Source organism: Magnolia sinica, chromosome 17, assembly GCF_029962835.1.
Source record: "Magnolia sinica isolate HGM2019 chromosome 17, MsV1, whole genome shotgun sequence".
In the NCBI taxonomy this organism is placed as follows: domain Eukaryota; kingdom Viridiplantae; phylum Streptophyta; class Magnoliopsida; order Magnoliales; family Magnoliaceae; genus Magnolia; species Magnolia sinica.
Window position 1 is genome coordinate 52,518,566 of NC_080589.1, and position 10,930 is coordinate 52,529,495.

The window sequence follows — 10,930 nt, forward strand, 5'->3', positions numbered from 1 at the left end:
GTAGACATACTCATCAAGGTGGTCCCTACAGAGAAGTTTAAGTTCTGTGCAACTTCTCTAGGCTTGGCGATGATATAAAAGCAAGACAAAGTGTACACGAGAAGCGTTGATGGAGCTATGATGTAAGGCAGAGAGATAAGAGAAGAAGACAAGAACATATACGTTTGATGATTGAAGACACGGTAGAGATTATTGTATTTAATGTCTTAAATCAAGTTAGATACAGGGTTTGTCGATGTTATCGACAAACTGTTCAATGTCACCTTCGATGGCATCGAACAGTGCTTGATCCCATCGAGATTTTCCGTTTTTCTCTTATTAGTCGCGGAACTAACTGGGCACTTTCTCGATGATATTGATGAGTATTCGATGACATCGGAGATCAATTCGATGCCATCGAAGATGGCTCAATGCAATCGGAGAAAATTAGATTTTCATGTTTTGTCTCTGGACAGTTTAGGTGTTAGTTCAATGCCATCAATATGGCTTCGATACTATCGAAGAATAAGTTTTGATGACATCGAAGTGTGTTCGATTGGATCGCACAGATTTACGCAGAGTTGTAATTTTGCGGAATTTGTTTCCGGTTTTGCTTGGGATCCTTTTATAGCCTATATATATGGGTGTAAGTAGGATTGGGAGAGTGTACTAGGGTTTTTAATTTGTCCAAGGGTTTCAGAGGTTGTAGCATTTGTGAGATTTGAGGTTGTTCGAATTGGGTAAGCTCTTTCTTTTTGTAATTTCTGCTTTCATAGTGATCATTTGTTACTTTATGCCGTGGTTTTTTTTCCTTAAGGGTTTTTCTGATTTCCACGTTAAATCGCTGTGTTATCTTTGTGTTTACTTGGTGTGATTGGATTACACTCCTATATTCATCTCCATGTGCTTCCACGGTTCCCCAAAAGGCCCATCCATGGTGAGGCTCACGTCATATCAATGGTTGGGATCAGTGAACTACAGCTCCATCTCTACATACTAAATACCCAAACCATAGTTCTAAAACTCGGTGACTCAACTCAAAACTCGCGAGTCAACTTGATTCAGCAAGAGTCGATTCCTGTGTCGCTAGCCAGTCACCACGAAACTGGATCATGAGGGTAGCATTTCTGGACACGATGCAACTTGTCAAGTCAACTCACAGACTTGAACATTTCTACAGCACTCAAATCCGAGTAGAGATCCGAGCTGTTCAGATTAATAGATTCAATGGCATATAAACACTAGCCCCACAACATAACTAATGGTGGGTGTCCCCATCCCAACTGTTCCTGATGGTGTGGCCCACCAAAATTTTGGATCAGCCTGATTTTTGGTGCCAAATCAAATATGGCCCAGCAGACCTAATGGACGGTGTGAAGAATCTCACACATCCTCTCATACATAGGCAAGTTATGATCCCATGGTAGGCTGTGAGGGGGCTACATCTGTCCAAGACCAGCCCACATAGCAAATTCTTAGGCCCAAGCCCATCTCACACCCATAACAGGCCAAATTACACAGGCCTAAGTACAGCCCATGATGGTTACACATGGCCCAAGCCCAACCCTGGCTACCCACTTTTGTACAGGATCTGAGCGGTTTATTAGGTGCATGCATGGTTTATGATAAAATGCCTTGAAACCCTAAACCGGACGGGCTGGGTCATTCTGGACTCGAGGTGATGACCGGCTCAATGAGGTAGCCCAAGCCCAGAGCAATTAATAGGCCTGGGCCAGCACCGGGTCTAGTATCTCAGCCCAAGCCTAGAGGCATGCAAGCCAGGTCTGAAGGCCCAGCGAGTTATCCCGGCCCATTAACAGCCCTCCTTAAGTCGCAAGAATAATCGTACGGCGCATGCCAGCGGATCTCAGTCAAGACAGGTGCTCTGTGAGGCCCATCGTGATCTACCGATCTATAAAAATGGATGGACGGTGTGCATAAAACCCATAAATCACGCTAGCCCCACAGTGCCTTGCGTGGACCGAGTCCGTACAAGCGGGGTGCAACGTGGCTGCGACCCCTGAACCAACGATGTGGGTGATACCGACCAACAGGGGCCATCTCTATCTATGCATTGTATATCCACGCCGTTCATCTGTTTTTCCAGATTATTTTAGGCTATGATCCAAAAATATAAGAAGATGCAACTTTCAGGTGTACCACACCACAGGACATTGGTTATTGTACATTAAAAACCTTTTGTGGGGTACACAAGTTTTAGATCAAGCTGATATTTGGTTTTTCCTGTCAGCCAGGTTTGTGTGACGTGTTTCCTGTGGTGTGGTCCAACTGAAATTTTAATATGACTCATTTTTGGGACGGTATTCTAAATAATCTGGAAAAGCAGGTGTACTGCGTGAATATAGAATGCATATCGTTGAGGTGTACACTACGGTTAGGTGCTCAGTAACATTTCTGGTTCCGGGATCGCAGCCAAGTCGCGCTTGGACGGAATACGCAAGAGCGTCGATGAATACACTCAAACTGCATTCAATTGATCCGTTAGTTAAGAGAGTCCTCGAAAAACTCAATGAAGAGGCACTTTCAAGGTAGGGCCCACCAGACAGATGATCCAGATCCTTGATCAATCTTGATTACACGTGTCATGTGCAAGTGAGATGGTTAATTAGTCTTTATTGCGAAAGGATAGTGAAGGCAGACACCTACAACCGTTGCATTCTGTCCAACGGACGCGACTTCACTGGATGTAACCCGAGTTATGGAGATCCCCAATAACGTAACCTCTGTGGGGGCCCACCGTGTTGTTGGGTTTATATGTTTGCATGTGGGGCTCACTGAGCTTTGACATCAGTTAGCTGGCTGGTGTTGGGGTCACAAGCGGAAGTAGATTGCCTCTGACGCGGCACAGAGATATTCCAGTGCCCAGGGCTGTGTTGGGCCCACCAAGATGTCCGTGATAAATCCATTCCGTACATCTGTTTTGAAAGACCGCAGTAGGACATGATTCTAAAATTCAGGCAGCTCTAACTCATGTGGACCATACCACACGAAAAAGTGGGGACTTAGCGCATATCATGATGATATTTATTCCTACAGGTCATCTGAGTGTTAATAACCTTATGAACGGTTTGGATGGAATATAAACATCATAGTCAGCTCCTGGAAGGTTTTAACGGTGGATGTTTTTGTTCCCGTAGTTTCAATGAAACGGCGCACCTGACTTGTGTATCTTATTATTAGAATTCTGTCCTATCGTGTGATGGAGGGACGCGGATTAGATACTGATAGGTTGAGTAGCGAATGGGCTACTGAAGTAACGTCACCAAGTTCTATGGCCCCACTATGATATATGTGTTATATCTACACCGTCCATCCATTTTTAGATATAATTTAGTGTATGAACCAAAGAATTAGACAAATAAAAATCTGTAGTGAATCACATTAAAGAAAACAGTGGGGAGAGTGATTTCCACTGTTGAAAATATCCTAAGGTCCATAGTGATGTTTATTTGAAATCAAACTCGTTCAAACGTTAAAAAGACAAAGTTAAAAAAGACACGAAATTAGGGAAAACACAAATATCACCTGGATTTAAAACTTTTCTTGGCCTTTAGAAGTTTTGAACGGTAAGCGTCACTGTCCCACTGGTTTCTGTGCTGGGGTCCACTGGAGCTTTGGATTTAACTCACTATCCCACTGTTTTCTATGCCGGAGTCTACTGGAGCTTTGGATTTAACTCGTTCTTTTGGATATTGCCCTAAAATGATCTCTCCCGTATATAGGTGTGGATACAAAGCATACATCATAGTGGGCCCACGAAACTTTCTCACATCACTTCAGTAGCTAGTCTCGCTACACTACTCAACCTGTCAGTAGCTAATCCGCGCCCTCGACGGAGTGGATTTGTCACCAACGTAACCAGCATATCTGCAGCTGTGGGTTCCAAAATTTTACAACTTCATCATTTTTTAAGCATTAATACGAGGGTACTTCAGTAACTGCACATCTCAATAAGCAATGCCGGAATCGCGGCGGAAATTTTTACTAATGGCGAGATTTCAAAAAACCTCGTGATGTCAGCGCGAGAATATCTGAATGATTTTATCCAAAATCTCGAGATAATTCAAAATATCGACGCTACTGTGTCATGGATGGAAGGAGACTGCGTACGGCCCCCACCCTTCTCAGGGAAGAACAGGCGGATCCGTGTGGGCGTCCACCGTGAAAACAAATGGTTCGTGATATTTCAAAATATCAAAGCTGACCGGCCGATTGTGTCCAGCTCGTAAAAGTCGATTTCCTTACCTGAGCTGGGCATCGGACTGAGTCGGATCGAATTGCCTATGACCCAATTTGGTTTGAAATTTACATAGGATGACCTGAACCCCATCCAAAATCTACACAGTAAACAGTGAGAATGGAAAATCCCACCGTTGTAACTTTCATGGGTCCCATTGTCATTTTATTTTTATATGCCATCCAAGCCGTTCATGAAGTGATACCAACAAGAAGGAAGGAAACACTGAAATATCATCCTATTCAAAAGTTCATCTGGAATCTACCAGGTCCTTTAAGTGGACTGGAGCAACAGATGAATGGAGTAGATATATAACAGACGTTACGATGGACCCCACCATAGAGCTTAGGGATACAGGCAAGTGGCGTCCTTGTAATACCGGAATGCTAAGTATAATCGCGTGATATGTACGGAGGGTTTACATGCAGACATCGAAACTGGGGCATTCATTAGGTGGGGCTCACTACGAACATACCGTGGCCCAAAATCAGGCGATTATCACGATGGGGTTTATATGTTTGCATGTGAGGCTCACAGAGCTTTGACACCAGCTAGCTGACTGGTGTTGGGGTCAAAAGCGGAAGTGGATTGCCTCTGACCGGGCACCGAGATACTCCATTTGTTTCGAAAGGCCATAGTAGGATACGATTCTATAAATCAGGCAGCTCCAAAACTCACGTGGGCTATACAGTTGCAAAAAATATTGATTTTAATAAAATATATTTCAATAATAAAAAAATATATAATATAAAAAGTTGTTTTGCAAAACATTTTTCTGTGAGTTTTTAGGAATAGTCTCACATGGAAAAGAGAAGAGAAAAAACTGTGATTTATATCAAGGATGTGGAGTATTATAATATTTACTTACATAGTTCATGGACTATGGACCTTATGCACTGGAACACCCACGCGTGCGCTCGGGCACGGGCTCGGTTTCGGTCTTGGGCACGAGCTTGGTGCGAGGGCGTGCGCATGTGAGGCAGTGTCTGTAGAGGCGCTAGTGGCACACTTTGCACTTTGACGCGTCCGCATTGTGTCACAGAGGGTCGCTCCCCCTAGCCACCATAGCGTATAAAAGGAGGACCTGGATGGGTTTCCAAACCATCTCAACTTACTCCAACAAACTCATGCGAACTAAGACAGCCAGCATCTCTCCACTCATATATTCTAGTGTTTCTAGCAACGTAGCAAAGCTTAAATCTTAGCTTGAAGAACAGACCAGCGGTGTAGTCTAGGACGGTTCAACTGAACCAGTGGCTGAAGATTTGAACTGACTTGTGCAGAAGTCGATACTACTTTTTCCCTTCTTTTCTTCTTCTCTTGGAATTTTTTCCTTTATACTGTAATACTACTAGAAAGTGTGTAAATGAGTTCCATTTGGTGGGCCTTCGTGTTTGCTGAACGCAGACCCACACCAAGCTCGTCGTATTCTAGAAACTGTTTGCCTGTAACCTATCAGCATACTCAATTCACTTGAGTAGGGGTAAATAACGCTTTAAGGACAGTGTTTCAGACGTGCTTCAGCCTGTCCTGATTTCTGATTATTTAGCAATTTTCGGTTTCCACATTATACAGAAATACATTAATCTGTATAATTTTCAACAATCTTAAAGCGTTATTTTACTGATGGAAGCCGACAGTGTTTCATCCATCAAGTTGATGAATCAGGACTTGATACGTCTTGATCGGTTCGATGGAACCAATTTTACAAGATGACAAGATAAGCTGAAATTTCTCCTGACGGCGCTGAAGATCTATTACATATTAGATCCAAATTTGCAAGCACTACCTGAAGCATCTGACAAAGACACACCTGAACAAGTAGTTGCCCGCACCTAAAGAGCTAAAGACAAACTCTTGTGTCGAGGACACATTCTGAATGCTCTCTCCGACCGCCTGTACGATCTGTACCAACAGACGTCATCAGCAAAGGAGATCTGGGCCACTCTGGAATTCAAATACAAAACTGAAGAAGAAGGTACCAACAAGCTTTTCATCGCTAGGTTTTTTGACTTCAGCATGGTAGATAATAAACCGCTACTGCCCCAAATCCAAGAACTGCAGCTAATAGTAAACAAATCAAAGCGATAAAAATCGATCTTCCTGAATCATTCCAAGTCAGGGCTATAATCGTCAAATTGCCACCGATGTAGAAAGACTATAGAAGGAAGTTAAAACCGAGGACTGCACACTGGAACAAATCCAGAAACACCTCAGAATTGAGGAAGAATCCCGTAACCGTGATAGAAAAAATGATAACGGGAATACCTCGTCCAAGGTACACGATGTAGAAAACACTAATAACAAACATCCCGAGAAGGACGATTCCCTGAAACCTAATAAAGGGAAATTCAAGAAGAACACCCAAAAGAAGAACGGAAAGTTCAAGGGCCCATGCTATGTCTGTGGAAAAATCGGGCACTATGTTCGAGTATGTCGCTATCGCAAATCTAAAAAAGAGGCAAGTACAGTAGAAGAAGGCGATATCGTGGCTATGATCACTGAGGTGAATACCATCCAAGGCAAAATTTCAGGTTGGTGGTATAATACTGCTGCTACTGTATATGTGTGCTTCGACAAATCAGCCTTCAAAACCTATGAGAAATTGACCGATGGTCAAGAAGTCCAAATGTGTAATGAAGTCCGATCGAAGGTCGTCGGCAAAGGAACTGTCGAACTGATATTCACCTATGGAAAGAAAGTGATTCTAACTAATGTACTACATGTCCTAAACATGAGACAAAACTTAGTTTCTGGGGATCTTCTGGGAAAACCAGGCATACGAGTGGTGTATGAGTCACGTAAACTGATTCTGTCCAAAAATGAAAATTTTGTCGGAAAGGGATATGCTTGTAACGGAATGGTTAAATTTTCTCTAAATGAAAGTAGCACTTCTGCGTATATGGTTGAATCCGCTGAACTATGGCATGATAGACTTGAAGTTCATGGCTAATAATAGTTTAATCTCATACACAGATAATGAAATCGAAAAATGTGAAGTGTGCATAAGATCCAAAATGACAAAGAAACCTTTTCCAAGTGTTGAAAGATCGTCTCAAGTATTGGATCTTGTGCACAGTGATATCTGTGAGTTAAACGACATTCTTACTCGTAGAGGTAAACGCTACTTCATAACCTTTATAGATGATTGCTCTAGATATGTGTATGTGTACCTATTAAAGAGCAAAGATGAAGCATTAAACATGTTTAAAATATATAAAGCAGAAGTAGAGAATCAACTTAATAAGAAAATAAAAATTCTCTGTAGCGATAGAGGAGGAGAATACTTTTCCAATGAATTCGATAACTTTTGTGAAGAACATGGACTGATACATCAATGTACAGCGCCATACACACCTCAACAAAACGGAATAGCTGAAAGAAAGAATATAACATTAGTAGAAATGGTCAACTCAATGCTGATAAGAGCAAAGTTACCACTAAGTCTATGGGGAGAGGCACTGCTTGCATCATGCCATATAATAAACAGAATTCCGTCTAAAAAATATAAAATATCTCCATATGAAACATGGAGAGGTAGAAAACCTAACCTAGGATATCTAAAAGTGTGGGGGTGTCTTGCATATTGCAGAATCCCTGATCTAAAAAGAATTAAGTTAGGACCAAGAGCTATTAAGTGCTCCTTCGTAGGGTATGCACAAAATAGTAAAGTTTATAGACTTCTAAACATAGAATCTAATACAATAATAGAATCAAGAGATGTTGAGTTCTTTGAAAACTCACTATCTTTAAAGTCAAAGGATAATGAAATCCAAACTCCTAATAAAGAACCAGATAGCACAGCTCCACAGATAGTGGAAGCTCCTGTTGAGCCTCGTAGGAGTCAAAGGACAAGAATAGAGAAGTGTCTAGGAGATGACTATATGACTCACAACGTGTCATTTTTCATCTTGTAGAAGGAGATAGAGAAAATGTTATAAGAAAAATACCTATAGTAATGACTATAGAAGATGATCCTAAAATATATAAAGAGGCCATATCCTTTAGAGACTCATATTTCGGGAAAGAAGCTATAAACGATGAAATGGAATCTATACTATCAAATCAAACATGGGAACTAGTTAACTTACCTCCAGGTTCTAGACCCATAGGTTGTAAGTGGGTATTTAGGAAGAAATATTACACTGATGGGACTATCCAAACCTTTAAAGCTCGACTAGTAACTAAGGGTTTTAGACAAAAAGAAGGGATAGATTACTTTGACACATACTCTCCTGTAGCTAGGATAACATCCATTAGGATATTATTTGCGCTAGCTTCCATACATCATATTCACATCCACCAAATGGATGTAAAGACCACATTCCTGAATGGTGACCTCAACGAGGAGGTATATATGGAACAACCTGAAGGATTCGTTCTACTAGGAAATGAAAACAAAGTATGTAGATTAGTCAAATCATTGTATGGATTAAAACAAGCACCAAAACAGTGGCATGAGAAGTTTGATTCCAAAATACTATCTCATGGTTTCATATATGATGAAGCTGACAAATGCATATATTCTAAAGTAGATGGTAGTTATATCATTATTATTTGTTTGTATATTGATGACATGTTAATAATAAGTAATAAAATGGAAGGTGTGACTGAAACAAAGAGGTTTCTATCTTCCGTATTTAAAATGAAGGATCTTGAACAAGTTGATACCATTCTTGGTATCAAAGTTAAAAAATATTGTGGGGGTTATGCTTTATGTCAATCTCATTATATTAAGAAGATACTAAACAAATTTAACCATCTAAATATAAAAGAAGCAATGACCCCATTTGATCCAAGTATCAAGCTAAAAGAAAATACTGAAAGAATAGTTGTACAATTAGAATATGCGAGGGCTATAGAGAGTCTTATATATGTTATGCAATACACTAGACCTGATATCGCATATGCTATGAGTAAACTTAGTAGGTTTACTAGTAACCCCTGTACTGAACACTGGAATGCAATAAGTAGAGTCCTTGGTTACTTAAAAGCAACCAAAGACTTATGACTATTTTATTCAGAGTTTCCTGCCGTATTGGAAGGATATACTGATGTGAGCTGGATATCAAGTGCAGGGGACAACAAGTCTACTACAGGGTGGATATTCACCCTAGGAGGTGCAACTGTATCTTGGGGATCTAAGAAACAGACTTGCATAACGCATTCGACTATGGAATCTGAATTTATAGCCCTGGCTGCAACAGGCAAAGAGGCTGAGTGGCTAAGGTATCTTCTATTAGAAATTCCTTTCTGTGTAAAGCCTATATCGGCTGTGTCACTACATTGTGATAGTGAAGCCACATTAGCTAGAGCCGATAACGACACATATAATAGTAAGTCTAGACATAATAGTCTTCGACATGATTATGTTAGAAAATTGATTTGAGATGGAATCATTGCTATTTTTTATATGAAATCAAGCAATAACCTAGCAGATCCTTTTACTAAATATCTACTGAGAGAGGTTGTAAAGGCTATATCTAGAGGGATAGGGTTAAAACTCTTCAACCAAAGTTCCACCAGTGATGGTAACCCAACCTAAAGTCAGAAAATCTCTAATTTTGGGTTTAATGGGTAAAAACAAGTCACTGATATGTGAAAAGTTTTCAGTACTAAATTATAAAACCTCATCCATAATAGATAAGTGTTGAACGTTACGATAGCGGGTTGACTCTTAGAACTCTTAATAAAATCCAGTCTATAAGGACAAGTATCTTATAATAACGAAGACACTGGAAGGATTTCACATATATGAACATAGAAATGGTGCCGTCTCTCATGAGAGTTAGGATTTTTCTCTCGGGATCGTTCACGAATTAGGATAAGCACATGACCATTAATTGTGCTGAGCAAGATTGTGGGAACTCTAACAAACACATAACGAGTATGTGTGTTTCAATTTTGTTATCTAGGAATAACTGGTCAAAGCTGCTGCTACCAGTCATTTCGACAGAGTTTCGAAATACTTACACTAAGGAAAGATTAAAATCGAAAAATATCTTTCTTTATGCATATAAGCTGATTATTCTGGCAGTATTGTTTAACCGAGAAAATAATTTTATAAAATCAAGTGGGGGATTGTTGCAAAAAATATTGATTTTAATAAAATATATTTCAATAATAAAATAATATATAATATAAAAAGTTGTTTTGAAAAACACTTTTCTATGGGTTTTTGGGAATAGTCCCACATGGAAAAGAGAAGAGAAAAAATTATGGTTTATATGAAGGATGTGGAGTATTATAATATTTACCTACCTAGTCCGTGGACTATGAATCTTGCGTGTTCCAGTGCGTAGCACTAGAACACCCAAGCGCGCTCGCGCTCGTGCTCAGTCTCAAACTCGGACTCGGACTCGGTCTCGGTCTCGGTCTCGGGCACTGGCTCGGTGCGAGGGCGTGGGCATGTGAGGCAGTGTGGCTGTAGAGGCGCTAGTGGCGCACTTTGCACTTCGCACATCCACATTGTGTCGCAGAGGGTCGGTCCTTCGCGACCTTGAGCGAGACGTGTGCGAGTCGCGGTGCGACTAAGTAGTTATGGCGGGTGGTTGGTTAGCAGAGAGACTAAAGGATTGGGAGAGAAATCTCTTAGTATAAATAGAGGGACTGAAAAGAGCTGTTGCAATAGAAACTGTAACAGTTGAGCCATTAGTGTAGGGTCCAGCTGTAACTGCTGCATGGCTAGCCTAA